This window comes from Hibiscus syriacus, unplaced genomic scaffold (assembly GCF_006381635.1).
Source record: "Hibiscus syriacus cultivar Baekdansim isolate YM2019G1 unplaced genomic scaffold, ASM638163v2 tig00112305_pilon, whole genome shotgun sequence".
NCBI lineage: Eukaryota > Viridiplantae > Streptophyta > Magnoliopsida > Malvales > Malvaceae > Hibiscus > Hibiscus syriacus.
The window spans coordinates 946,994-974,588 of NW_024063299.1; the positions used below are offsets into that span (position 1 = coordinate 946,994).

The 27,595-nt window shown below is 35.0% G+C and overlaps 1 long non-coding RNA gene across 1 annotated transcript; it reads right to left on the reverse strand.

Moving 5' to 3' along the window:
- Window positions 1–24,903: 24,903 nt before the first annotated feature.
- Window positions 24,904–26,451, reverse strand: LOC120177724. The gene is made up of 5 exons (XR_005521459.1): window positions 26,182–26,451; window positions 25,983–26,103; window positions 25,818–25,892; window positions 25,598–25,742; window positions 24,904–25,524 (listed from the first exon to the last, which is right to left on the reverse strand). It is a non-coding gene; the product is annotated as an uncharacterized LOC120177724 (long non-coding RNA).
- Between the last annotated feature and the right edge of the window lie 1,144 nt (window positions 26,452–27,595).

A 27,595-nucleotide genomic window follows, 5' to 3' on the forward strand; every position in this document is an offset into this window, starting at 1 on the left:
TCAATTTTAACACATATGTAGATATAACTACTCGAACTTATAATCTCTAAGAAAAATAACATTTCATTTTACCATCGAAACCACTGCCCGAGATCCTTTCCTCTCTAATTTCTAATGTGCAACTATATCAACATTATTCAAACCATTGGTGGCAAGGCAAGGACAAAGTAAAAGCCAAAGTAGGGATCACCTTGTATTCTCAGGTACCTTTTTTCTTTATTCGATTTAGACTCCTCTACCCATCTCCTTATTTTATTTCATTACAATAATAAAACTCCAGTTCAGACATTAGTTGAAAACCATAACTTGATTTCATATTACCCTCCTGATTAATAAATCTCAACCATTAGATCATTGAAAATACAATAAATGTGTTTTATTAGATTGATATTTAGTATCCCAAATTTGTACGACTTGTCGCAACTGTCCTTCGGGTGGGTCCGGAATTGGGCTTCGACTTAAATAAAACATGTTAGAGCTGCAACCGATCATTTGGTTTTTTTTTTGTAAATAAAAATTTGCTTGATCGGACACCATCTTACCTGATCTGCGTTTTACCAGAAATATGTCGGATTCTGGAGTCGGTTACAGTCAAGGAAGGATTATCACCCTTCAACTGCGTACCATTTTAATTTATCGGTTGTCTTAATTGAAAAAATTGAAATTTAAATTAAAATTTAAAGACTTGATTCAAATTGCTTACCTTTGATTGGTTAAAAGTGCCCCCAAACAGGTCAAAAGACATATTAAATCGTGAAATAATAGGGAAAATAGTTAAAATAAATGAAATAGTTAAATACGACAATATTAAAAGTGAAAAGAAATAAAACGAAATAAAATAAAATTAGGAAATTATTAAAAACGAAAAAAATATAAATTTAAATTTTAAAAAGAACAAAAAAGATAAAAGAAAATGTTAAAAAGAAGTAAATGTAAAAAATGCTAAAAAAGAATAAAAATAAACAAATGAAAAAATAAGGGACCAAATTGAATTAAATATATATTTATGATTTTAATTAATATTAGAAAATGATTTGCCAAAGAAAACAAAAAAAATTAGGGATTAAATCTTAATATATAATAAATATAACGAATGATTAAATTGAAATAATTAAAAATTCAGAGGCAAAATTGAAATAGATGACCGAAATGAATTACACTTCAAAAGTGCAAGGACTGCGAAAATAATTTAACTATTAGCTAATTACACAGTGGTCCCTCGATTATAAATACCATAAACGCCAAAATAATTTCATTTTAACACAAAACCTAAAAAAACAGAAAAAACTTAAAAACTATCTTCCTCACATCGTCTTCTCCGGCCTTCCCACCGTCGTGGCTCCGCCACCTCCGTCGCTCCAGCCACCACTACCGATGGCTAAAAAACCCCCAAATTATACCAACATGCTCCCCTCACCCCCAAGAACACAGATCTGAAACCCAGAGTTCGAAAAGATGTTTTTCTCGGCGTAGATCTAAAGATGAGTTTTGAGTTTGACCTTTTTGGCAGCGACCTTCTTTTCTCCGGTGATCGTTGGCTTCCCCCTCGATCGTGCTCCTTCCCACGCAACCGATGATATCCTTGTTCTTTCGCTTCAAACCTTATTTTTGATACTATTTGCTTTGGGGTTTTAGTTTTTGGTGTATTTTGTTTGGTATTGCTTGTTCTCTTTGTTGCTCAGTTGGTATTTTGGCTTTTTCGGTGATGCCTTCTCGGTATTTTTTTCGATCCTCTTTGGTGTGCCTCGCCGGAGGTATTTATAGTAGAGGAAACCCTTTGAATCGGGTTGTTAAAACCACGATCCTATGGGTATTTGTTGGTCATGATTGATTCTCTCGGCACGACGTTGCCGAAAAAATAAAGGACGTTGAGTTCCGTGATTTGCTCCGTTTCTAGCTTCAGGTTAAAGCGTGGCCCTCATGTGGCCGATAATTTTTTCTTACAGCGTGCCTTTGTTTTGTGCAAAAACCCTAATATGTTTGGGCTGGGTCAGGCCCCCTCTAATCGGGTCTGTTGGACTTTATTCGACCTAGAAAAAATAAAAATAAATAAATAAATAAATAGAAATAAAAATAAATAAAAAAAAAGTATACTATAATATATTCAAAAAAACATTTTCAAAACCTAAACATGTTTTCTAAAATATATTATATATATTTTCCAAAAACGATGTAAAATTATATTATACACATTTTCGAAAATGTTTTCAAAACCATATATTATATATATTTTGAAAATGTTTTCACAACTATATATTATATATATTTTCAAAAATGTTTTCAAAACCATATATTATATATATTTTGAAAAATGTTTTCACAACTATATATTATATATATTTTCAAAAATGTTTTCAAAACTATATATTATATATATTTTCGAAAAATGTTTTCAAAACTATATATTATATAATTTTTTTCAAAAATATATTCAAAACTATATATATATATTTTCAAAAATGTTTCAAAAACTATATTATATTTTCAAAAAATGTTTTCAAAACTATATATTATATATTTTCAAAAAATATTTTCAAAACTATATATTATATATTTTCAAAAATGTTTTCAAAACTATATATATATATATATATTCAAAAATATATATTATATATATTATATACTGAATAAAACCCCGGACGAAAATGAGTGACTACAGCTGCCCCTCTTTGCCCATTATCGTGCAACGAAAATAGGGCAAAGACAAAAAGACACAAATTTTGGTTCAGTGCATATGGGCTTGGAAATAAGCATGCTCCTGTGAGAGTTGTTGACTTCTGAGTTTAAAATCCAACTTAATGTTGTCGTTGAATCTTTATCAACTACCCTCCGCCGTGGAGCTGAGATTCGAAAAAAAGACGACTCGCTATTACTGAGCCGTATTGCAGATAAAGTTGAGTCAATCTTGAACATGATATCCTTCGTTTTGAAGTTGAAATTGTAGTTCAAAATTTGAATCAAAGGTGGTTTCTTGTTGCCAAATCGTAGTCAACCTTGGTCTTCTTCTCGACTTAAGACTTCGGTTTGAAAATTAGATCGGAAAGTGGTTCCTCGCTGCTACTAAGCGGTTGATATGCCTTCAAGCTAAATGGAATTGAACTCGAAAGTTTTCGTTGACAGATAACCCTTCTCACCCTAAGATATGATGTAAACTAGGCTAGGATATAGCTCTCTGTTACTAAATCGCAACCAACCTAGGTCTTCTTCTTGGCTTAAAAGACCTAGGTATAAAATTCAACCGGTAAGTAGTTCTTTGCTGCTACCATGTGGTTGATATACCCTCGAGCTGAATGGAATCGAACTCGAAAGTTTTTGTTGACAGATAGCTTTTCTTGACTTAAGTTATGCTGTAAATTTGATTGGAAGATAGTTCCTTGTTGCTAAATCACAGCCAACATAGGTATTCTTCTTAACCTAAAAACCTCATTTTAAACTTCAATAGGAAAGTAGTTCCTTGCTGCTACCATGCGGCTGATACGTCCTCGAGCTGAATGGAATCAAACTCAAAAGTTTTCATTGACAGATAGCCCTTCTCGCTTTGCGCTATAATATAAATGGCTCCTCTAAATGAATGATGGCTCCCCTTTGCGGGTCTAAGCTGGTAATAATTCTTTAGATGACTCCCCCTCACGTGAAAGTCAAGTGAGACAACTTCCTTTTACAGTTTAAGTCGACCTTGATTCTTCGGATTACTCCATTCGCTAGAAAGCCAATGAGTATATTCTGTCAGTCGGATATCATCCATCGTGGAGTTGAAATCTGGCTTGAAAACTTTAACTAGAAACTAGCAACTCATCGTTGAGTTAAGCTGAACTGAATCCTTTCTAAATTGGCTCTCGATCCTGTCTAAATTGGATCTCAAACCCGATTTAAAGTTGATTTTAAGATCTGTCGATCTTTCTATTGGTCAAGTTGGTTGAGGTGTAGCTCCTCACTACTAAGTTAAGAAACCACCTCCGATTTTTTGAAGACGCTTTTGAATTGAGTATCTTTCGTCATTAAGTTGAAACTTGACTCTAAAGCTGCAAAAATTATGTATGCGAAAAATGTTAAATGTGATGCTCTTAAGTATGTCTAGGATGTATGCAACATGAATTAGTTCTTGTTTTATTTCCTGGATAGAGCCTCATTTTTTGTCTACTGGTCTTATCCTTGGAATCGATCATGCCCCAGTACTGACTACCTCCTGGAAAATATCTGACATTTGCTCATTTGTTAGCTCAATCTAGTGATCTTGCCCCCTTGATTGAATGGATCAATTTTAATCCAGTGTTTCTTAAGTGTTCTTTTAGCCTTTGTTTACTCGAGGGAGTAAGACTATTTTGCATTTTGGTTGATGATCAACTACTGGAACTGGTTGAATCATCATCAATATTCAGTGAAAAGTTTCCTTATGTGGCTTGGAAGCTCAAATGAAAACTTCTTCAGCCAAGGCTACCTCTTCCAGTGTCCGTAAATTATTTTGATTGTCATGGAAAATGACTAGCGAACAAGAAGGCATGCTACCTTGAAATTATATCAAGCAACCTCATTGCTTATTGTGAGTTCTCTGCTTCTTATACTCATAGAGTACTTTGAATTTCTTGCGTGGGAATCTTGGCAACAAATCTTGTCTTTATTATAAACGTCGTTAAGTTATAAGCATCTTGATCTCTTTCTTTCACACTAATTTGGGCTGTCATTATCATCAAAGCTTGCATTCATGTTGTTTTTCTTTGATATGGCATCCTCAAGTACAAAAATAAACTAATGCTTTAGGAGGGACCTGATAATGAACAAATTTCTCGTAATCAAGGGCTAGACTCTTTACGGCCAACTGATTGTTGTAGGTCTTTTGCACATTACTGGGCGATCATCTTCATAGTAAAGAGAGACATTGTGTTGGATAAAGCAACCATCTATGTTACTCATACTTACTTTGAAATGATTGGTTAGAGTAGTTATTTTTTGTTCTTTTGATTTAGTATCACGTCTGGCAATGGATTGCAACACTACCTTCCTTCACAATGTCAAGCTCTATTTTGATAGGAACCACGTCAGGAGGCATGGATGGTGGAAAGAGAAGAGATTGGGAACCTGGAGATTCCCCACATCCTTTCAGGTCTTTTAACCGATTTTTCAAAAAACTATGTCTTGTCTGAGATATATCTCCCTTTTTTAAAAGGTTAGGTATAAAAATGATGTCAGAGCAATTGAAGAAAAGTATCAGTTCATTGAATATTAAATAAATGAATCACACAAGTTATTTTCAAAAGTTATAGCCCTTTGACAAGTGTCAAGATCCATGGGCAATAGGAGAAGGCAATGCAATTTGGTTTTGATTTTCATTATTTTCAAATATGATGTAAACAAAATAACGCAACTAATGCATTCCACTGTAAGGCTCTTTAAAGAGCATTTCTATTTCAGTTCTCAGGAATCTTCCATTTGTTCAAATTTCGCAGACTCCTTAAGCAGATATAGCATCGAAATATCGATCTAAGAACAAAACCTCTAAGTGCTTTTGTGTAGTCAACTATGATAGATGTTTCTTGACTCTCTTAGTCTATTTTTATCAAAATTAATTTCAAATCCATGTTTATTATACTTTGTTAAACTTGATGTCCTCGCTTTGCTGGGAGATTCATCTCGACACCTAGAGACTAGTGTCATGATCTGAATATACTCGTATTCATAAAGTTAGTGAACTTAATATTGCCTATTACTTTAGCGGATTACCCTTAGTTAAAGGATTCAAGTGTCAGAAAGTCTTCGACTTGACAAACTCAAACGAAACTCAATTCATAAAGCTCGGACATTACCACCGTAGTTGCTTCAGACATTACCTTCGAAGATTAACAACCTACTACTTTCAACGGAGTGCCCCCATCATTGTTAAAATTATCGTTCATTAATATCGCATTAATTCTTCGATTTTGAGATTTCCTAAGTTTGTCAGGAAGAATCTGTTATAGTCTGAGTGTTAGTGAAAATCAGAAAATTTCGTCTTTAAAGCTCAATTTCTAACAACTAATCTAAGTTAAATTTGTTTATTCCACCATTCCATTCGTGAAAATTGTATATCATCACGGAACATCCTTAATAGACAGCAAACTAAATTAGTCTTGCAATGTCATGCATCGGAGATGTCCCATCTTGTCTACTTCTATACTTGTATGAGTAAAATAACATTCTCTTTTTTAGGTAAAAGACATGGATCTTTTTTTTAAGGAATTTGATATCGGCATGTGTCAAACGGCTATAACTGCATTTCTCAAAATGTGCATTTCATTATACTTGATATTCACTGAATTTCAAACAATTCTTTATTACTTAAAGAAATGTTATTTTAAAAGAAAGGTTCAAGCATATAAAAGATAAATTCAAACAAGACATTGTTTCATAGGCAACATAATTATGTGGTAATAATGATGATCTTTTCTTGTCTCATCCCAAGATACCATATCCCTTGATTGCGGCATTTACTTTTCAGATCCATCTCCAGTTTCACAAACATCCGCTTCGGGAGTGTCCTTGTTTTCATCATAAAATTCCATCTATTTTCTATCATTCATTAGCTGGATCAAAGTTCTAAATTTGACACATTCTTGTACATCATGTCCATATTCATTGTGATAACAACAATGACTGCCACCTTTACGATCTGATGTGCTAGGATGCGGCGTAAGAAACCCTACTTTCACCATCTGTCTCCATACCATGCTAGAGGAGACGTTATTTCAGTGACACTTATTTTGACTCTCTTGTTCCTTTCCTTAACAATTGTATTAACTCCACCTTCTTGGTGGTTAGGCAAAGGGTTCTGTGTAACATTCGGTGCCCCTAAGTTGTTAAAGTGGATCTAATTTTTGTTACGCATTATCTGTACAATTCTCTTGAATGTGAAGCAGTTCTCAATAGTGTGCCCTGGAACACCACTATGATATTCGCAATGAGCGTTCTCATCATACCTTCTGGTATGGGGGGCTTCATGAGTTCCATCGGGTATAGTGACACCATATGAGTGTCAAAGAGTTGTTGATAAAGATCTTTATAGGTCATAGAAATAGGATCGAAATGTTCTCTTTCTCTTTCTTTCATGGGTTCCCTTGAATCTAGTCTAGAAGTACCTTACGGTACAACTGATGTTGATTTTGGGTTAGAGATTATAATACCTTTATTATTGTAGGTGTTGATGTTATTGACCTCTTCATCCCTCTTCTTCCCCTCCCTGGATATTACCTTATTTTATGGCCATTTCTATCATCTCTTCGACCATAACCAAGTCATAAAAATTTACATATGTGATTGCAACCAGGTGCCCGAAGTAAGGAACCTTCAGTGTTTGCACAAAGAGCTTCCTGGTTTCCTTCTCATCCAAAGGTGGATAAACTTGTACAGTTAAATCCCTCCATCTCTGTGCATATTATCCTAAACTTTCGTTATGCTTATTCTCCATACTCTGCAGCATAACTCGATCTGGTCTCATATCATTTACATGTTTGTATTATTCCAAGAATGACTTGGCTAAATCCTTTCAGGTATTGGTATGAGATGGGTGAACCAGACAGACTCTCCTGGAAGTAGTGAATCAGGAGTTAGTCGTTTCCTACGTATCCTGTCATCTTTTGACAGAACATGGTAATGTGGGCTGACGGGCAGTTATTCCCATCGAACTTCTCAAACTCCGGGGATTTGAATTTCGAAGGAAGAACCAAATTTGGGACTAGACTTAGTTTTGCGGCATCGACTCCATAGTAGTCATGGTCTCCTTTAACCACATTTATTTGGTCTTTTAATTGCTTTATTTCCGCTTCCATTTTCTTTGCCTTGTCCTCTTCATCAAAGTCCGGTATATGGTAATCATTCGGATTATTCTCAGGGTTGGATATAGAAATCTGTACTTTTACAGCAGACGAGGCCTTTATTTTTGCAGCGGATGAGTCCCCTTGAAGTCCTGGTAAGATTCCAGGTGGAACAACCATTTGTGGGGTATGTGGCATAGTTACCCTTTCAGATGTCCCTGCCCCAAGTGCACTTGCTTTATTCAGGCTAGCTAATTTTACAACAATTTGATCAACCAAAGACTCTTGGTTTTTGGTGATCGACTCCAGAGTATTTTGATTATTCAAACTTATGTTCTCCTCCAACTCTTTTTGCAACCTTAACATGTTCTCCTCGAGTTGGACTATCTTTGCTTCCATTTTCTTCTTTTTTTACGAGTGTTATGAGGATAAGGTATGTCCAATTCTTAGGGTGGTATGTCTAGTGTTTGTTCCTTTTTTATGAGATATTTTTTGTTAGTTAATTTGAATGTAAAGAAATGAAGAAAAACTAACAAATGCAAAATATGTATAAATGCATGATCCATAGAATGTTCGCGGCATTGATCCAAAAACACGTTTTTTATTATAAATAATATTTATTGGGACAAAAATATTATTTCTTAAGAGAAACAAATCTTAAAGGTATGTTCTGATTAAGTCCTCTAGACCCCAAATAACTTATAACAGGTCAACAAATCTTCTTCCTTCATCTGTCACCGACTGTATACATTATCGTCCACTTCGGCTTCTCTTGCCAAGCCATACAGGTGATGTTCCATTTTCTGTACTTGTTCCAAGAAGTTTCAAATGACTGCGTCTCTGGCTTTCACTCTCTGCTGAGCTTGTAACATCCCAAAAACTGGGTTAGTGACTAAAATGAAAGTTTTTTAAATTTGGTGAACAATTGAGGAAAATTTGAAAAAGTTCAAGGGACTTAAATATGAATATCTTAGTATTGGATTAAATGGTAATTATGGAAAGATTGAAAGGGAATTATGGTTTTTTCTCTTAAAGGATATTTTCCCCTTTATTAAGAGATAAAAATGTGGGATTTTGGGGAGAGTTATCTGGAAGCTCATTTCTTCATGCTTTCTTCTTCCCGTAAGCTTCATTGCAAAGGTGAGTTAGATTATAATTGTTGATTTCTTGAATTTCTAAGTTGGTTTTGATTCTTTGGGTGTTATATAAGCATAAAGCATAAAGAACAGAGAATTAGAAAGGAAATTGTAATAAGGGTATATAAATGAATTATTTGTATGAAGAGGTTTTTAAAGTTCTATTGATAAATTTGACTTGTCATAAGAAGGATTAAGAAGTTTAAAGCATTAGAAATGAATTTAGAACACATGGAAAGTTTAGTAAAATTCTTAAATTCAAGAGTTAAAGTGAGTTATTAATGATGATGAGGTGTTATAGTGATATATGATGGTTTAAGTATGTATAGTTGAGTTTAAAAGCATGAAGAGAGCCAAATAAGTAGAGTTTGGGGTAAAGTGTTGGAATTTTCGAGTTTAAGAAATAGATTATGGGTTAATAGTATCGGTACTGGATGAGTGAGTACCGATACTACAAGATAAATTATCGGAATATTTTATGTAGGGTATCGATACTGCATGAACAGTATCGATACCATAAGGGAAAGAGTAATAAATTTTCATGAGGTATCAATACTGAAGTGATAGTATCGATACCAGTGGGGAGGTATCGGCACCATAGTATAGTATTATCGATACCACGATAAGGGTATCAATACCATGCAACATCGAATCTAATATTGGTATCGATAACAGAGGGGAGTATCGGTACCATAGCATAGAAGTATCGGTACTGTGTTGGTAGTATCGATATTACTTTAGTTGGAAAGAGAGAAAATTAGTGTTTTATTTAGTTTCCTTTGATATGAATCTTGTCAAGTAATTCAAATCCTGATATTCATTGGATTATATTTGTGTAGATATCGATCTAAAGCAAAGTTCGGATAGACCATCAGAGTAAGAATTACGAGAAGGAAACAAAGATTGGTATTAACAAGTAAACCCAGGTAAGTACATGATATTAAGTGTAAGTTAGGTTAGAGAATTAAGACTTGTGATGAGTCCAATTCTGATATTAGATTATATGAGTACAAGGATATAAGCATGTAGTGATATGAGGTTCATATGTATACAAGTACATGCATATGTCTAGAGTTTAAGTGCATCTTTATATGTGATCTAGGTGAATGTATGTATATGTGATAAATTAGGTAATTATGAGCCATGGGATAATAAATTATATGACTATATGATCATAAGAGATAAGACATATGACAAGAGAGATGCGAAAGTAAGCTTTGTGATAATGTGTTACATAAATACAAGAACATGTGATATGAGATATATGATAAGAAGATATGAGACTCCATGAGAGTATTACATGATATGTGATAAGAAGCCAAGATTTATATGCCTATGTGATATGAATATGTGAATGTATGATAAACATAAATAATAATGCCCATGTTATGTGTTATGAGAGCTAGGGGTATAGTTGGCATGCCAAGAATCGAGGGTTCTACGTGGTCTTTCGGGACATATATGTAATCCTTTGGAACATATATACGGTACTTCGGTACACTTATTTGATCTATTAGAATATGTATGTGGTTCTTAAGGAGTGGTCCTTCGGGATATATATGTTATATGTGGTCCTTTGGGACAAATCATATGTGCCCATAATGGGAATTATATGAGCTGTGGTGACAGCATATGTGAACATCCTCTATGTACTCACATACCTTAAGTTCTTAGAAGTATTCATGGGCTAATAAAGAAAGATAAAAACAAGTGCATTGTGTATGAGATATATGCTTTGTAATGTGAAAAGAATTACCAGAGTTATGTGATGATGTATGCATTGTTAGTTTTAAGAGTATATGATTGTATGAATTAATGATAAGAATGTTAAAAATGATAATAATGATAAGTGTACATATAAGTCATGTGTTGTATAAAATGTACACGTATTTGTTAAGTAGATATAGTTTCAATTATTTATTAAATGTCTCACTAAGTCTATAACTTAGCGTGTCAGTGTTTCACACGTAGGATTCAAGAAGTTTTAAAGAGAAGTTATGAAGCGAGAGACAGCATAGCGTCATCGAAGATCATATCAGAAGAAATTTATCAGTATGTTATTCGTTGTATTATATAACATTGGCATGTATTTAAAAAATTAAAGTGTAGAAGCTTTGAACAGTTTTTGTAAACTTTTTGAATTTATTTATGTAAATTACTTCCTATGTTTAAATTAAATATGAATTTTCCTCTATTTTATATAAGAAAATGATTTAAAAGGTTGATGTGAAATCTTAAACTTGTATTCGGGTCGGTACGGGTTGTGGGTGTTATATTTAATGATATCAAAGCCAAGGTTTAGCCGATTTTAGGCTTAAACCGAAGTTAAAAGTGTTTTAAAAAGTATACATGCCAACAAAAAAAGTGAATTTCTAATTTTATAGAGTCACAAGTATGATATATTCTAATAAAGCTATATGTTTATGTCTTAGATGTCTGATCGTGAGAGTTCCCGAAGTGAGAGGAGAAGTGATAGACCTGAAGGTAGTAGCAATTCACCTACCCTGGCCAGGCAGGGTAAAGAGCGAACACCTCTAGTAGTACCAGTGAGAAATTAAGGGTTGTTTTTCGGGACGTTAAATGCTATTTTGTCGTGTTTTCAACCTCTTGCTTCCTTAGCTCCTCGAATGAATATAGCTAAGGAATTGAAAGGTTTATGAGCACCTGAGTTTAAGGGTGAAGCTGAGGAAGGTCCTATTATTGCGGACCTTTGGTTAAACGATATTAAGATAATGTTAGATGGACTTCACTGCTCTGAAGTGGAGAAATTGGATGAAATAGTTTCGATGTTGCGGGGACAAGCTAGAATATGGTGGACAAATGTCACCATGAGATTGAGAAATGATTAAGTAACATGGTTATTTTTTGGAAGAATTCAAGCATAAGTACATTGGTGAATGGTTTATTACACAAATAAAGCAAGAATTTCTGAATTTGAAACAAGGAGATTATACAGTGTATGAAAATGAATGTGAGTTTAACAAGTTTAGATATTTTTCTACTGAGCTTATTCCAACTGAAAATGATGCATGTGATTGGTTTGTAGAGGGCTTGCACCCTAGGCTAAAAGATTTTTTGCTAGCCTTGAATTTGTCATCATTTTAAGAGGTGGTCAATCGAGCTAAAGCTCTAGAGAGAGCTCAGAATGAGAGATTTAAAGAGCAGAAAGTTCAAAAGTCTAAGAGAATGGGTACTTCGTCGAGTTCATTGCCATCAAAGAAAAGTAGAGATTTGGATTCTCAAATTCAGGATATGTTTGAATCAGGTGCTTCTTCGGCTAAAAGATCAAATCTAAGTCAATCCAGGCAATGTTCATATTGTGGAAAGAATCATACATGAGTATGTCGAGTGATTTTAGGAGCATGTTTTAGATATGGTGATATTGGATATTTTATTCGAGACTATCCATTCATAATTGATGAGACTGTACAGAGAGAGAGACCTGTTGTGGTATCTTAGAGAAATAGAGGTAGAGGTCGTGGAAGAAATCAGTCTGAGGCATCCACTCAACATGATATGCATCCAACTGCACGAGTTTATAATTTAAGGGAAGATGAAGATTTCGAGGATCCATAGATTATTGCAGGTAAATTTCAATAAAGTGGTAAAGTAATTAGGTTTTAATAGATTTGGAATTAATATAGTTATATTCTAGTAGCCATTAGAAGGAGAATTGAAAGATTTGATTTGAAGCGATAGGTAATGAACTGTTAGAGATTAATTAGTAGGGCATGGTTTTCAATTGAATAAGTTGTGTTGAGTTTGTATATAGTATGAGTATAAGTTTAAGACCAGATTTTGTGTAAGTAATATCAATCATCGAGGTTATATGTATTGAGTTTCGAATAAAGACTGTATATGAGTATAAGGTTAATAGTAAACGTAAATCAAGATTTGTTGAGTATTATATAAAGGATTGTTCCATATCGTTGTGAAGTGAAAATTTGAGGACGAATTTTTTTTAAAAGGGGGGAGATTTGTAACATCCCAAAAACTGGGTTAGTGATTAAAATGAAAGTTTTTGAAATTTGGTGACCATTTGAGGAAAAATTAAAAAGTTTAAGGTTTTAAATATAAATATCTTAGTATTGGATTAAATGGTAATTATGGAAAGATTGAAAGGGTATTATGACATTTTTCTCTTAAAGGATATTTTCCCCCTTATTAGGAGATAAAAACGTGGTATTTTGGGGAGAGTTATCTGAAAGCTCTTTTCTTCTTGCTTTCTTCTTCCCGTAAGCTTCATTGCAAAGGTTAGTTAGATTATAATTGTTGATTTCTTGAATTTCTAAGTTGGTTTTGATTCTTTGGGTGTTATATAAGCTTAAAATATCAAGAAGAGAGAATTAGAAAGGAAATTGTAATAAGGGTGTAGAAATGAATTGTTTGAATGAAGAGGTATTTGAAGTTCTATTGATAAATTTGACTTGTCATAAGAACGATTAAGAAGTTTAAAGCATTAGAAATGAATTTAGAACACATGGAAAGTTTAGTAAAATTCGTAAATTCAAGAGTTAAAGTGAGTTATTAATGATGATAATGTGTTATAGTGATATATGATGGTTTAAGTATATATAGTTGAGTTTAAAAGCATCAAGAGATCCAAATAAGTAGAGTTTGGGGTAAAGTGTTGGAATTTTTGGGTTTAAGAAATAGATTCTGGATTAGTAGTATCGGTTCTGGTTGAGTGAGTATCGATACTACATGGTAAATTATGGGAAAATTTTATGTAGGGTATCGATACTACATGAACAGTATCGATAGCATAAGGGAAAGAGTAATAAATTTTCATGAGGTATCGATACTGAAGTGATAGTATCGATACCAGGGGTATCGTATCGGTACCATAGTATAGTAGTATTTATACCACGATAAAGGTATCGATACCATGCAACATCGAATCTAATATTGGTATCGATAACGGAGGGGAGTATCGGTACCATAGCATAGAAGTATCGGTACTGTGCTGGTAGTACCGATACTACTTCAGTTGGAAAGAGACAATTAGTGTTTTATTTAGTTTGCTTTGATATGAATCTTGTCAAGTAATTCAAATCCCGATATTCATTGGATTATATTCGTGTAGATATCATCGAAATTAAAGTTTGGATAGACCGTCAAAGTAAGAATTACGAGAAGGAAACAAGATATTGATATTAGAAAGTAAACCCAGGTGAGTACATGATATTAAGTGTAAATTAGGATAGAGAATTAAGACTTGCGATGAGTCTAATTCTCATATTAGATTATATGAGTACAAGGATACAAGCATGTAGTGAAATGAGGTTCATGTGTATACAAGTACATGCATATGTCTAGAGTTTAAGTGCATCTTTATATGTGATCTAGGTGAATGTATGTGATGTAAGGTGATATACACGCTTTGATGGAAGAGATGTAGATATCCTTATTGTGTCCCAATCTAGGATTGACAAGTACTGATGTCCTTGAATTATAAGCTTGGCTGCAACATAGATAAGAAAGGAAAATGATTAAATAAAGGATGATTAAATGAAATGATATAGATAAGAAATGAAATGAAATGAAATAAGGATAGGATGGAGATGGTTGCGGAAATTGAGGGTCTTGATGGATGAAGATGATGGTTTTGATGATGAAATTGAGATAGTGATGATGTTGTATCTCAAACACGCCAAAGAGGAAACTATGCTATGAAGCACAATCCCGGTCTTCATAAACTTGCTTGAGGGGTGGTGTTAGTGTCTTCAACCCACTAGATATTAATCTAGGAATTTAGGAATCAAGATGGAAGGAATGACGCCACAAGTATAGGGAACTCTACTTGTTTAATCGATAAAGTTCACAAAGAACTTTGAAGAGAAATAACTCACAAGATTATATTTTATATAAGAGATGAGATTAGTACAAATGATGGCAAGCCACTCTATTTATAGGAAATGAGAGGGCTTGGCCGAATGGTTACATGAGGTTTCGGCTAGATACATGTCTCTAGGAAGATACATAATGCTTCAAAATAAAAGAACATGTCTATAGACTTAGTGTTGGTTCGGCTAACCCTTCATAAAGGGACTTGATGATTTGGCTAAGGATGGGAAGGCATCTCCCTTGGTCGAATGGTGATGCTTGTTCATCTTGGTGCCAAATGCTTCTCTTTAGCCGAATGGTGATGTGCCTCCTCATGTTGGCGCCAAATGCTCTCATGTGCATAGCATGTGTGTGGTCGAATAGGCATGGAGCTTTATATCATGTTCCTTGGTGATTTAAACCTCCAATGATTACAATGTCTTCATCATCATGCTCTTGGATGTAAAGGCATCTTCATGGGCAGCATCATTCATGAAAGGTCACAATGTTTGAGAAATGTGTCCCTTCATGTTTGAGCTACTTATGGTGTGAATGAGCTAAAGGTGAGCTGGCCATAGGTGACTTGTAGCATGGTGAACATTGTGGTAGCTCCTTGTGAAAAGGTACCTCTTGAGTTGGAAACTATTCGCGAAAAGGTACGATTTCACAAATTTTTACTTAAGACATATTTGAAGTGTCCTAAGTGGTGATGATGATGGTGAAGCTCCCCAGCTGAAATGAGGTCATCTTGTAGCTTAAATCTTCAGCTCAATCCAGCTATGAGCTCACGGTCTCAAAATATAACCTTTCACCAATTTGCTCCTTATGCTCTCCTAATCGTTCCCATGTAAGTATCCTTGCTTTTGCATGCTCCATTTAGCTCCAATGTAGCTCCCAAGTATTGGCCGAATGTACCTACATGCATAACATAAAGAAATAAACTAAGTAAATGAACTTATATAATGTATAATATAAGAATGTGAACTATAGGTCATTTAATATTCAATATGTAACATATTAAACAACCTATTATCTAAGGGTTCTTTCTCATTAAAAGATTTAAAAACATTAAGGCACTTATGAGAAAGTATTTCCATGAATTGTTTAGCCTTTGCACGAGTGATAGGTCCTTGAGGCATGACTTCAGGATCCATTTGTGTTGTTGTGTTCACATCATCCTCCCCTTCTTTTGAGCGATTTATCCTCAAATCGTCGTTGTCTTCAAATAGAGAGAGATCTAAAATATTAAAAGTTGCACTTACATTGTATTCACCAGGTAAATTCATTTTGTAGGCATTATCAATGATCTTTTTGATGATTTGGAATGGTCCATCTCCTCTTGGTAATAACTTGGATTTCCTTTGGGAAGGAAAACGTTCTTTTCTGAAATGCACCCACACCCAATCACCTTCATCCAATTTTAGTTGCTTACGTCCCTTATTTGCTTCCTATTCATATTGCCTTGTTCGTTTTTCTATATTATCCGAACTTGTTGATGAAGTTTCTTAACGAACTCAGCTTTGTTCTTGCCATATTTGTTGATCATGTGTTCTTGAGGCAAATGAAGAAGATCTAGAGGTGTTAAGGGGTTAAATCCATACACTACCTCAAATGGTGACATCTTGGTCGTTGAATGGACCTCTCGATTGTATGCAAACTCAACGTGTGCTAAGCATTCCTCCCAAGCTTTGTTGTTTTTTTTATGATAGATCTCAATAATGTTGATAATACTCGATTCACCACTTCAGTTTTCTCATCTGTTTGAGGGTGGCATGTTGTGGAGAATAGCAGCTTTGTTCCAATCTTACTCCATAATGTCCTCCAGAAATGGCTAAGAAATTTGAAATCTCTATCGGAGATTATGGTTCTTGGAACACCATGTAATCTCACAATTTCTCTAAAGAACAAGTTGGCCACATGTGTTGCATCGTCTGTCTTGTGGCATGGTATGAAATGTGCTATCTTGGAAAAATGATCTACTACAAAAAATATTGAGTCTCAACCATTCTTTATCCTTGGTAGTCCCATCACAAAGTCCATTGATATATCAACCCATGGTGCTTGAGGAATAGGTAAAGGCATGTAAAGTCCATGAGGCATAACTTTTGATTTTGCCTTTTTGCAAGTGACACATCTTTCACATACCCTTTCAACGTCTCTCTTCATTTTAGGCCAATAGAGGTGTTGTTTTAAAATCTCCAATATTTTGTTGACTCCAAAATGACCCATGAGACTTCCTTTATGTGTTTCTCGAACAAGCACTTCTCGAAGAGACCCTTGAGGAATACATAAACGCCCTTCTTTGAATAGATATCCCTCGTGCCTATAAAACTTTTCATATGCACCTTTCTCACAAGACTTATACTTCTCTTCAAAGTTATGGTCAGTAGCATAACAATCCTTAATATATGAAAACCCAATTAACTTTGAATCAAGAGCATTAAGGAGTACATACCTTCTGGAGAGAACATCGGCTACAATGTTTTCTTTACCTTTCTTGTAATGAATAACGTAAGGAAATGACTCCAAAAATTCCACCCATTTGGCATGTCGCTTGTTTAACTTGTGTTGACCTTTGATATGCTTCAAGGCTTCATGGTCGGTGCGTATGAAAAATTCCTTTGGTAGAAGATAATGCTGCCAAACTTCAAGTGCCCGTATGAGAGAATACATCTCTTTGTCATAAGTTGGATAGTTTAGCAAGGCACCATTCAACCTTTCACTAAAATATGCAATGGGTCGTCCTTCTTGAGTCAAAACAGCCCCAATTCCGATTCCAGAAGCATCATACTCCACCTAAAAAGTCTTATCAAAGTTAGGTAGTGCAAGTAAAGGTGTCTTGGTTAAACATTCCTTCATTTCGTTGAAGGCATCTTCTTGTTCTTTGCCCCATGAAAAGATAGAATTCTTTTTAATGATCCCTGTTAAGGGGGCGGCAATAGAACTAAAATTAGGCACAAACCTTCTATAAAAACTTGCAAGACCATGAAAACTTCAGACTTGACTAATTGAAGTAGGAGTAGGCCACTCTTGAATGGCTTTGATCTTTTCAGGATCAACTTCAAGTCTCTGTGAACTTACAATAAAGCCTAAGAATGTTAAACTGTTAGTGCAAAAGTCACATTTCTTCATATTTGCATAAAGCTTTTCCTTTTGAAGGGTTTCAAGAACGTACCTCAAGTGTTGTACATGGGATTCCAAGTTATGACTATAAACCAGAATATCATCAAAATAAACAACACAAAACTTACCGATGAATGGTCGGAGTACATGATTCATTAACCTCATGAAGGTGCTTGGAGCATTAGTTAAACCGAAAGGCATTACCAACCTCTCATACAATCCTTGCTTTGTTTTGAATGCGATATTCCATTCATCTCCTTCTCTCATTCTAATTTGATGATATCCACTCTTTAAGTCAATTTTAGAAAACATAGTGGCTCCACTTAATTCGTCTAACATGTCATCAAGTCTTGGTATAGAATGTCTGTACTTGATGCTAATTTGATTGATAGCACAGCAGTCTACAGACATTCTCCATGAACCATCCTTTTTGGGCACAAGTAACATCAGAACAGCACATGGACTCAAACTCTCTCGTATGTACCCCTTGTCCATCAATTCTTCAACTTGTTTTTTTAAATTCCTTGGTTTCTTCAGGGTTACTTCTATATGTTGGTCTGTTTGGAATGGATGCACCAGGTATAAAATTAATTTGATGCTCGATCCCTCTAATAGGTGGCAATCTACTAGGGATATCTTCCAGAAATAACTCTTAAAATTCCTGCAATAAAGATGAAATAAAGGAAGGCAAGCCTTCTGGAATGTTAGTCAAAATTAAGCTTTCCTTGTACCTAAGTACAATTAGAGCTTTGTAGGATAACAAATGTTTCCTAATATCTTTTCCTCCAACATATATGTTCATCTTCATTGGCTTCTCCTCATTGATAGATTTGAAAACTTCAATGTTTTTCTTCAAAGCGTCTTGATCTTCAGAAACTTGATTTGGTGAAAGAGGAGTCAAAATGAATTTCTTTTCATGGTGATAGAAAGAGTACCGGATGGTGAAACCATCATGGATAGCCTTCTTATCAAATTTCCAAGGCCTCCCTAGGAGTATATGGCACGCATTCATTGGAATTACATCATAAAAGACTTGGTCTTGGTATTTCCCAATTGAAAAGGAAATGTTGACTTGTTTGGTGACTTTAACTTCTCCTCCATCATTTAGCCATTGTAGGTTGTATGGTGTAGGATATTTAATGGTCTTGAGTCCAAGTTTAGCCAACATTAAAGTGCTTGCAACATTGGTGCAACTTCCCCCATCGATAATCATGAAACACACTTTGTTGTTTACATAACATCTAGTGTGAAAAATGTTCTCTCTTTGGTTATCCTCCATGGACTGAATATTCAAGGCTCTTTTCACTACAAAAAGTTTTCCTGAAACTTGAGACATTGTTAGTAAATAAAAATGAAAATAAACCTTACCATCACACTCACAAAACCTTTCAAGTTCACTCTAAAGAAAATGTTAAGATTACTCCACTCAACACTCATGTTTACTCTCGGGAACATAATTATGGCTTTTAACAATTCCCCTTCTGATCTCACTCTCTCAATAGCCTTTTTCCACTCAAATTTATCTTGCTAAGTCCTTTGAGGAACTTACTCAAGATTAGAATAAGTTAATTCTTTCCTTGTGTGCATCGGCTGCAAATAGGTTAGGGTAGAAAGAATAGAAGAAATGGAAAGGTAGAAGAAAGAATTTAAAGGTATTAAAAGAAAGAAATTGTTGAAGACAAGGAAAATGAAAGGATATAAAAGGAAGAGGTGACTTCCAATACAAGAAACAACACTAACTGCAACCTTTCTCAAGAAACAATAAGGTTATCTTCTCTTAGTGTACATGGTCTCTTTGATGTTCTTGTAATGGTAGAGCACTTTTCCTTGGCTTGCTTTCTCTTTTGAAATTCTTTTCTTTTCTTCTTTTCTTCTTTTCTGATTTTTTCTTCTTTTTGTATTTTTCTTTTCTTTTTGTACTCCAATTTTGATGTAGGAGTCTTTCCTTCTGTTTTTCTTTTTGCTTTGCACGCTAATGACACTTTTGTTGTCAATCCAACTATTCTCTGATTACCATTTGATGTAAGGTGATCTACGCGCTTTGATGGAAGAGATGTAGATAGCCTTATTGTGTACCGATCTAGGATTGACAAGTACTGATGTCCTTGAATTATAAGCTTGGCTGCAACATAGATAAGAAACGAAAATGATTAAATAAAGGAAGATTAAATGAAATGATATAGATAAGAAATTAAATGAAATAAGGATGGGATAGAGATGGTTGCGGAAATTAAGGGTCTTGATGGATGAAGATGATGGTTTTGATGATGAAATGGAGATGGTGATGATGTTGTATCTCAAACACGCCAAAGAGGAAACTATGCTATGAAGCACAATCCCGGTCTTCACAAACTTGCTTGAGGGGTGGTGTTAGTGTCTTCAACCCACTAGATATTAATCTAGGAATTTATGAATCAAGATGGAATGAATGACGCCACAAGTATAGGAACTGTACTTGTTTAATCGATAAAGTTCACAAAGAACTTTGAAGAGAAATAACTCACAAGAGTATATTTTATATAAGAGATGAGATGAGTACAAATGATGGCAAGCCACTCTATTTATAGGAAATGAGAGGGCTTGGCTGAATGGTTACATGATGTTTTTGCTAGATACATGTCTCTAGGAAGATACATAATGCTTCAAAATAAAAGAACATATCTATAGGCTTAGTGTTGGTTCGGTTAACCCTTCATAAAGGGACTTGATGATTCGGCTAAAGATGGGAAGGCATCTCCCTTGGCTGAATGGTGATGCTTGTTCTTCTTGGCGCCAAATGATTCTCTTTGGCCGAATGGTGATGTGCCTCCTCATGTTGACGCCAAATGCTCTCATGTGCATAACATGTGTGTGGTCGAATAGGCATGGAGCTTTATATCATGTTCCTTAGTGATTTACACCTCCAATGATTACAATGTCTTCATCATCATGCTCTTGGATGTAAATGCATCTTCATGGGCAGCATCATTCATGAAAGGTCACAATGTTTGAGAAATGTGTCCCTTAATGTTTGAGCTACTTATGGTGTGAATGAGCTAAAGGTGAGCTGGCCATAGGTGACTTGTAGCATGGTGAACATTATGGTAGCTCCTTGTGAAAAGGTACCTCTTGAGTTGACAGCTATTCGCGAAAAGGTACGATTTCACAAATTTTGACTTAGGACATATTTGAAGTGTCCTAAGTGGTGATGATGATGGTGCAGCTCCCCAGCTGAAATGAGGTCATCTTGTAGCTTAAATCTTCAGCTCAATCTAGCTATGAGCTCACGACCTCAAAATAACTTTTCACCAATTTGCTCCTTATGCTCTCTTAATCGTTCCCATGTGAATATCCTTGCTTTTGCATGCTCCATTTAACTCCAATGTAGCTCCCAAGTATTGGTCGAATGTGCCTACATATATAACATAAAGAAATAAACTAAGTAAATGAACTTATATAATGTATAATATAAGAATGTGAACTATAGGTCATTTAATATTCAATATGTAAATATTAAACAACCTATTATCTAAGGGTTCTTTCTCATTAAAAGATTTAAAAACATTAAGGCACTTATGAGAAAGTACTTCCCTGAATTGTTTAGCCTTTGCACAAGTGATTGGTTCTTGAGGCATGACTTCAGGATCCATTTGTGTTGTTGTGTTCACATCAGTATGTATGTGTGATAAATTAGGTAATTATGAGCCATGTGATAATAAATTATATGACTATATGATCATAAGAGATAAGATATATGACAAGAGAGATATGAAAGTAAGCTATGTGATTATGTGTTATATGAATACAAGAACATATGATATGAGATATATGATAAGAAGATATGAGACTCCATGAGAGTTTTAAATGATATGTGATAAGAAGCCATAAGTTATATTCATGTGTGATATGAATGTGTGAATGTGTGATAAACATAAATAATAATGCCCATGTTATGTGTTATGAGAGCTAGGGGTATAGTTGGCATGCCAAGAGTCGAGGATTCTACGTGGTCCTTCGGGACATATATGTATTCATTTGGAACATATATATGGTACTTTGGTACACTTATTTTATCCATTGGAATATGTATGTGGTCCTTAATGAGTGGTCCTTCGAAACATATGTGTTATATATGGTCCTTCGGGACATCTATGTGGTCATTCGGGACAAATCCTATGTACCCATAGTGGGAATTATACGAGCTCTGGTGACAGCATATGTGCACAACCTCTATGTACTCACATACCTTAAGTTCTCAGAAGTATACATGGGCTAATAAAGAAAGATAAAAACAAGTGCATTGTGTATGAGATATATGCTTTGTAATGTAAAAATAATTACCAAAGTTATATGATGTTGTATGCATTGTTAGTTTTAAGAGTATATGATTGTATGAATTAATGATAAGAATGTTAATAATGATAATAATGATAAGTGTACATATAAGTCTTGTGTTGTATAAAATGTACATGCATTTGTTAAGTAGTTATAGTTTCTATTATTTATTACATGTCTCACTAAGTCTATGAGTTAGCGTGTGATTGTTTCACACGTAGGATCCCAAAAGTTTTAAAAGAAAAGTTAGGAAGCGGAGGGCAGTATAGCATCATCGAAGATTAGTTCAGAAGAAATTTATCAGTATGTTATTCGTTGTATTATATGACGTTGGCATGTATTTAAAGAATTAAAGTGTAGAAGCTCTGAACAGTTTTTGTAAACGTTTTGAATTTATTTATGTAAATTACTTCCTATGTTTAAATTAAATCTGAATTTTCCTCTATTTTATATAAGAAAATGATTTGAAAGGTTGATGTGACATCTCAAACTCGTATTTGGGTCGGATATGGGTTGGGGTGTTACAGAGCATGTTCCCAACGAAAACGTTATTGGAAACCTCCATCGAAGGGAAATATCTTAAGCTCACTTGCTTTTTTCTTGAATCCATCCACAATCTTTTAACTCAACTATGGTTTTGCCATTATGTTCTTGTTGTTTTTTTATAAGACCTCTCCAAGTCAGCTACCTTAGTCTTCAGTCGTTTTCTTTAGTGTTGGTCGTCTAAAAACCGTTTTTCGGAGGTCTTTAACTGTTCTAAATGCTTCGTAGTTCCTGAACTTCATTCTGCTTAAGGCTGACAGAAGCATAACCAATCGGATCTGACATATAGTTGCCTTGCAGACTGTCTCCCTTTTCTTTCTGAGTCTTTTCAGACCATAGTCGGACCTCGACATTTTTCACCTCTTGCATTACAACCCCTTTGTCCATTAATACAGATTATTTGTGTGTAACGAACACTTTTTTTGTGGATCAATCACCTCTTTTTATGATGCAAACGATAAAAAAAAGAACAAACATGAAAGAAAAACCTGTTAGTCAAATAGAAATAATAATAATAAAAGTAAAAAAATGATCACATAAATTGCATGCTTTGAACATGAAGTAAAACAGAAAATAATTCAAACATCCTAGGTTTTGAAATGGAGTTTCGGGGTGGGCTCTAATTCCTTATCTCCTGGTTTAAGTTCTAAAGAAGGTATCCGAGTTCTCCTTGTTGGTGCCTCCTTAGGCTTGCCAGACCCTCAGTCCTAAGCCCATTAAAAGCTTATGTGGACCAAGTTAAACTCGAGAGGATACATTCCCTTATGTCTATACAGAGAATAAATTCACACGAAGACATAAGGTATATGAATCCCGAAGGTTACTTGCTAGGCCTATACGAAGAATAAATTCCCACGAAGGTGTCACTTTCACCTCTACTTAAAAAAAGGGTTTGGAGCTCGGGTATAGAGTCTGAGATGAAAATGTTTAATAAGATGAAATCATTAAAAAACGTCAGTACAACTATTTATTTGAAAAATAATCAAAGGTAAGTAATAAGGATCGAAAACTTAAATTAAAATTTAAACTTACAATTTTCACTTAAGAAGACAACCGAAAATTAGCCTTAGCCTGACTCACTTACCTGGTCCCTAGCAGAGTCACCAAACTGTCTCAACCGTCCTTCTGGTGGACCCATAATTGGGCTTCGACTTAAATAAAACATGTAAGAGCCGCCACCGTTCATTTGTTTTTTTTTTTTTGTAAAACAAATTTGGTTGATCGGACATCATCTTATCTTATCTGCGTTTTACCATAAATATGTTAGATTCTAGAGTTAGTTACAGTCAAGAAATGATTAGCACCATTGAACTAATCTTTTTGGTACCATTTTAATTTATCGATTGTCTTAATTGCGAAAATTTAAATTTAAATTTAAAGACTCGATTCAAATTACTTACCTTTGATTGGTTAAAAGTGCCCCCAAAAAGTTCAGAAGATATATTAAAACGTGAAATAATATGGAAAAAAAGGATTAAAATAAATGAAAGAGTTAAATACGGAAATATTAAAAGTGAAAAGAAATTAAATTAAATTAAATTAGGAAAATATTAAAAACGAAAAAATTTAAATTTAAATTTTAAAAAGAACAAAAAAGATAAAAAGAAAATGTTAAAAAGAAGTAAAATGTAAAAAAAAATGCTAAAAAATAAAAATAAACAAATAAAAAATAAGTGACCAAATTGAATTAAATATATATTTATGGTTTTAATTAATATTAGAAAATGATTTGCCAAAGAAAACAAAAAATTAGGGGATTAAATCGTGAAATATAATAAATATAACGAATGATTAAATTGAAATAATTGAAAATTCTAAGGCAAAATTGAAACAGGTCATTGAAATGAATTACACCTCAAAAGTGCAGGGACTACGGAAATAATTTATCTATGGGTAAACTACGCCAATGATCACTGATGTTTGGGTAAGTTTTCGTTTTCACCACTAATGTTTCAAAAGTTACAAAAAGTTACAAATAGGTCACTAACGTTATCGTTTGTAACAAAATGGTCACTTTCCGTTAACAGACGTGACGAAAAATACAACTGGACTGTTATCTGCTGAGTTGGATCGTTGACCGCCATTTTGACTGGCTCTTCTTCTTCTTCAATCTATTCTTCCATCTTCTTTTTCTTCACTTTTCTTCTTCTTCTTTCTTTCTCTTCATTTTTCTTCACTTTTCCTCTTATCAATATGTTCGTAATGATTATGCTGTTAAAATCCACCAACCTGCCCAGTTTCCCTCCTTTGTCGAAGCCCAATGTAGAACTCATCCTTCAACAACTTCTCATTATTTTTTCCGACATCGATGGACACCGGTAAACACTATAAAGCAGAATCAATCAATATGAGAGCTACACAGTATCATCACAATTGTTGTTTATATCAAAGTTCACTTCTAGTTCTCCAACCATGTAAAATTTCAGCTTAAGAACCATAAATGTATATCTCAAGAACATCAAATGAAGAACTCGACGATGCTTACTGCTGAAGGACGAACCCCCCCCCCCCCCCCCCGAGTGCTGTGGACAAAGCCAATTTCCCAACAAGAATTCCCATCCCCTGAATTTCCAACCGAACAATGGCCAAAACTAGTTATTCATTTATTTCACAGAATCCCAAAACTGCAATTTAAACAAAGCACCAACAAAAATGTTTCTAACTGAAAGAAATGGACTTTAAACAATTTCACCTGACAGCCAAGATCCCCAAGGCCCAAAATACGCTCACCATCGGTTACGACGATAACTTGAATACTTCTTTCCGGCCAGTTCTTCAAGACATCAAGAACTTTTCCCCTGCACGTTATGATTGAACTAAGTCAAGCCAGTCCACTCGAGGATTCAAATTACATAGGACAAACATTCATACTTCTCTTTATATAAAGACCCTACGGACGCCTGAAGATGCTCCCGTACTTCTGGCAAGTTTCGTCTACGGTTGGGGTATAAACAATTGGGAGCAGCTCCTCAACATTATCGATCAGCAGCTTGTAAAACAGTCTCTCATTCCTTTCCTGTTAATGGTGAATGTAAAGAGAATGAACAAAACCAAAGCTTAAAGTGAATGTAAAGAGAGGTACAAGAGAGACCTAAAGTTTCATCATGGACATGTATTTTTGCAGGGGAACTTGATATTTCCTGATATTGTTCATCAATTTCTTCTCCTAGGAATTATAACAAACATAAAACATGAATTAATACTTCTTAAAATCTGGGGAATAGCCAAAAATGGGTTTGAAATTATAGTATGAAACCTGAAGCTGTTGAGTGACAACAGCAGGAGGGAGTAAACCACGCGAGTAGTGAGAATCTCTTTCTTTCTCAGTGAAGGCAAGCCCTTTGTTATGGTGGGGATCCCTCAACAATGAATATCCACTGCAACCCTGGAAGAACAGTTTAAAAACCCATAAAAAAAACACAAGCTTCACAAGAAAAAAAATGAAAAAGGGTGACCTTGCAACAGAGTAAGTTCATGGGGTGACGAGTTGGTCCTCGGTGGCGCAATCATCACCGTAAACATCCTTAACGCCGCCACCTACAGTGGCTCTGGGGGGACAAATCAAGCACTGTTTCCCCGCCTCTCATCTCTTTCATGGTGCTCTCCATCTTCTCTCCTCTAGATTGATTCAGCTGATTCTATGTCTATGATGAGCAAGAGATTCAACTGGACATACTACAGATAAAATAATCAATCCCCAAAAATTGAAAGAAAAATAACACTGGGATCAGCTGCGTTTGATGTACTTGTTCAACTATAGCATGAATCAAAACGTCACTGTCATGCGCTAAGAAAAGGTAGAAAAGACCGTTTCTGGTACTGGTCATTGTAATAATTAACTAATATATGTGGGTGCAAGAGGCGGCTGGGTGGCTGATTGAGGAGTGATGTGGTGGCCAAGTGGTTGTGGTAAGTGGCGGAGCTGGGTTATTTGTCATTGAGGTTTCATGTGTGTGATAAGAGAAAAAGAAAAAAAAAAGCGAAGAAAAGTGAAGAGAAAGAAAGAAGAAGAAAAAGAAGATGGAGAATGGACTGAAGAAAAATGAGAGCGAGTCAAAATGGCGGTCAACGATCCAACTCACCAGAAAACGGTCCAACTGTATTTTTCGTCACGCCTCTTAACGGCGGTTAACGGCCAGTGACCATTTTATCACAACCGATAACGTTAGTGACTGATTTGTAACTTTTAAAACATTAGTGGTGAAAACGAAAACTTACCCAAACATCAGTGACCATTGGCGTAGTTTACCCTTTAACTATTAGTTAATTACATAGTGGCCCCTCAGTTATAAATACTCCCAGACCCCAAAATAATTTCATTTTAACACCAAACCTAAAAAACAAAAAAAAACAACTTAAAACACTCTCTTCCTCCCATCGTCTTCTCCGACCTTCCCACCGTCGTAGCTCCGCCTCGCTCCGTCGCTCCGGCCACCACCACCGGTGGCCGAAAAATCCCAAATTATACCAACATGCTCCCCTCTCCCCCAAGAACACAGATCCGAAACCCAGAGTTCGAAAAGATGTTTTTCTCGACGTAGATCTAAAGATGAGTTTTGGGTTTTACCTTTTTGGCGACGACCTTCTTTTCTTTGGTGATCGTTGCCTTCCCCCTCGATCGTGCTCCATCCCACGCAACCGATGATATCTTTGTTCTTTCGCTTCGAACTTTATTTTTGACATTATTTGCTTTGATGTTTTACTTTGGGGTTTCAGTTTTTGGTGTATTTTGCTTAGTATTGCTTGTTCTCTTTGTTGCTCGGTTGGTATTTTGGCTTTTCCGGTGATACCTTCTCAGTATTTTTTTCGATCCTCTTTGGTGTGCCTTTCCAGAGGTATTTATAGTATAGGAAACCCTTTGAATCGGGT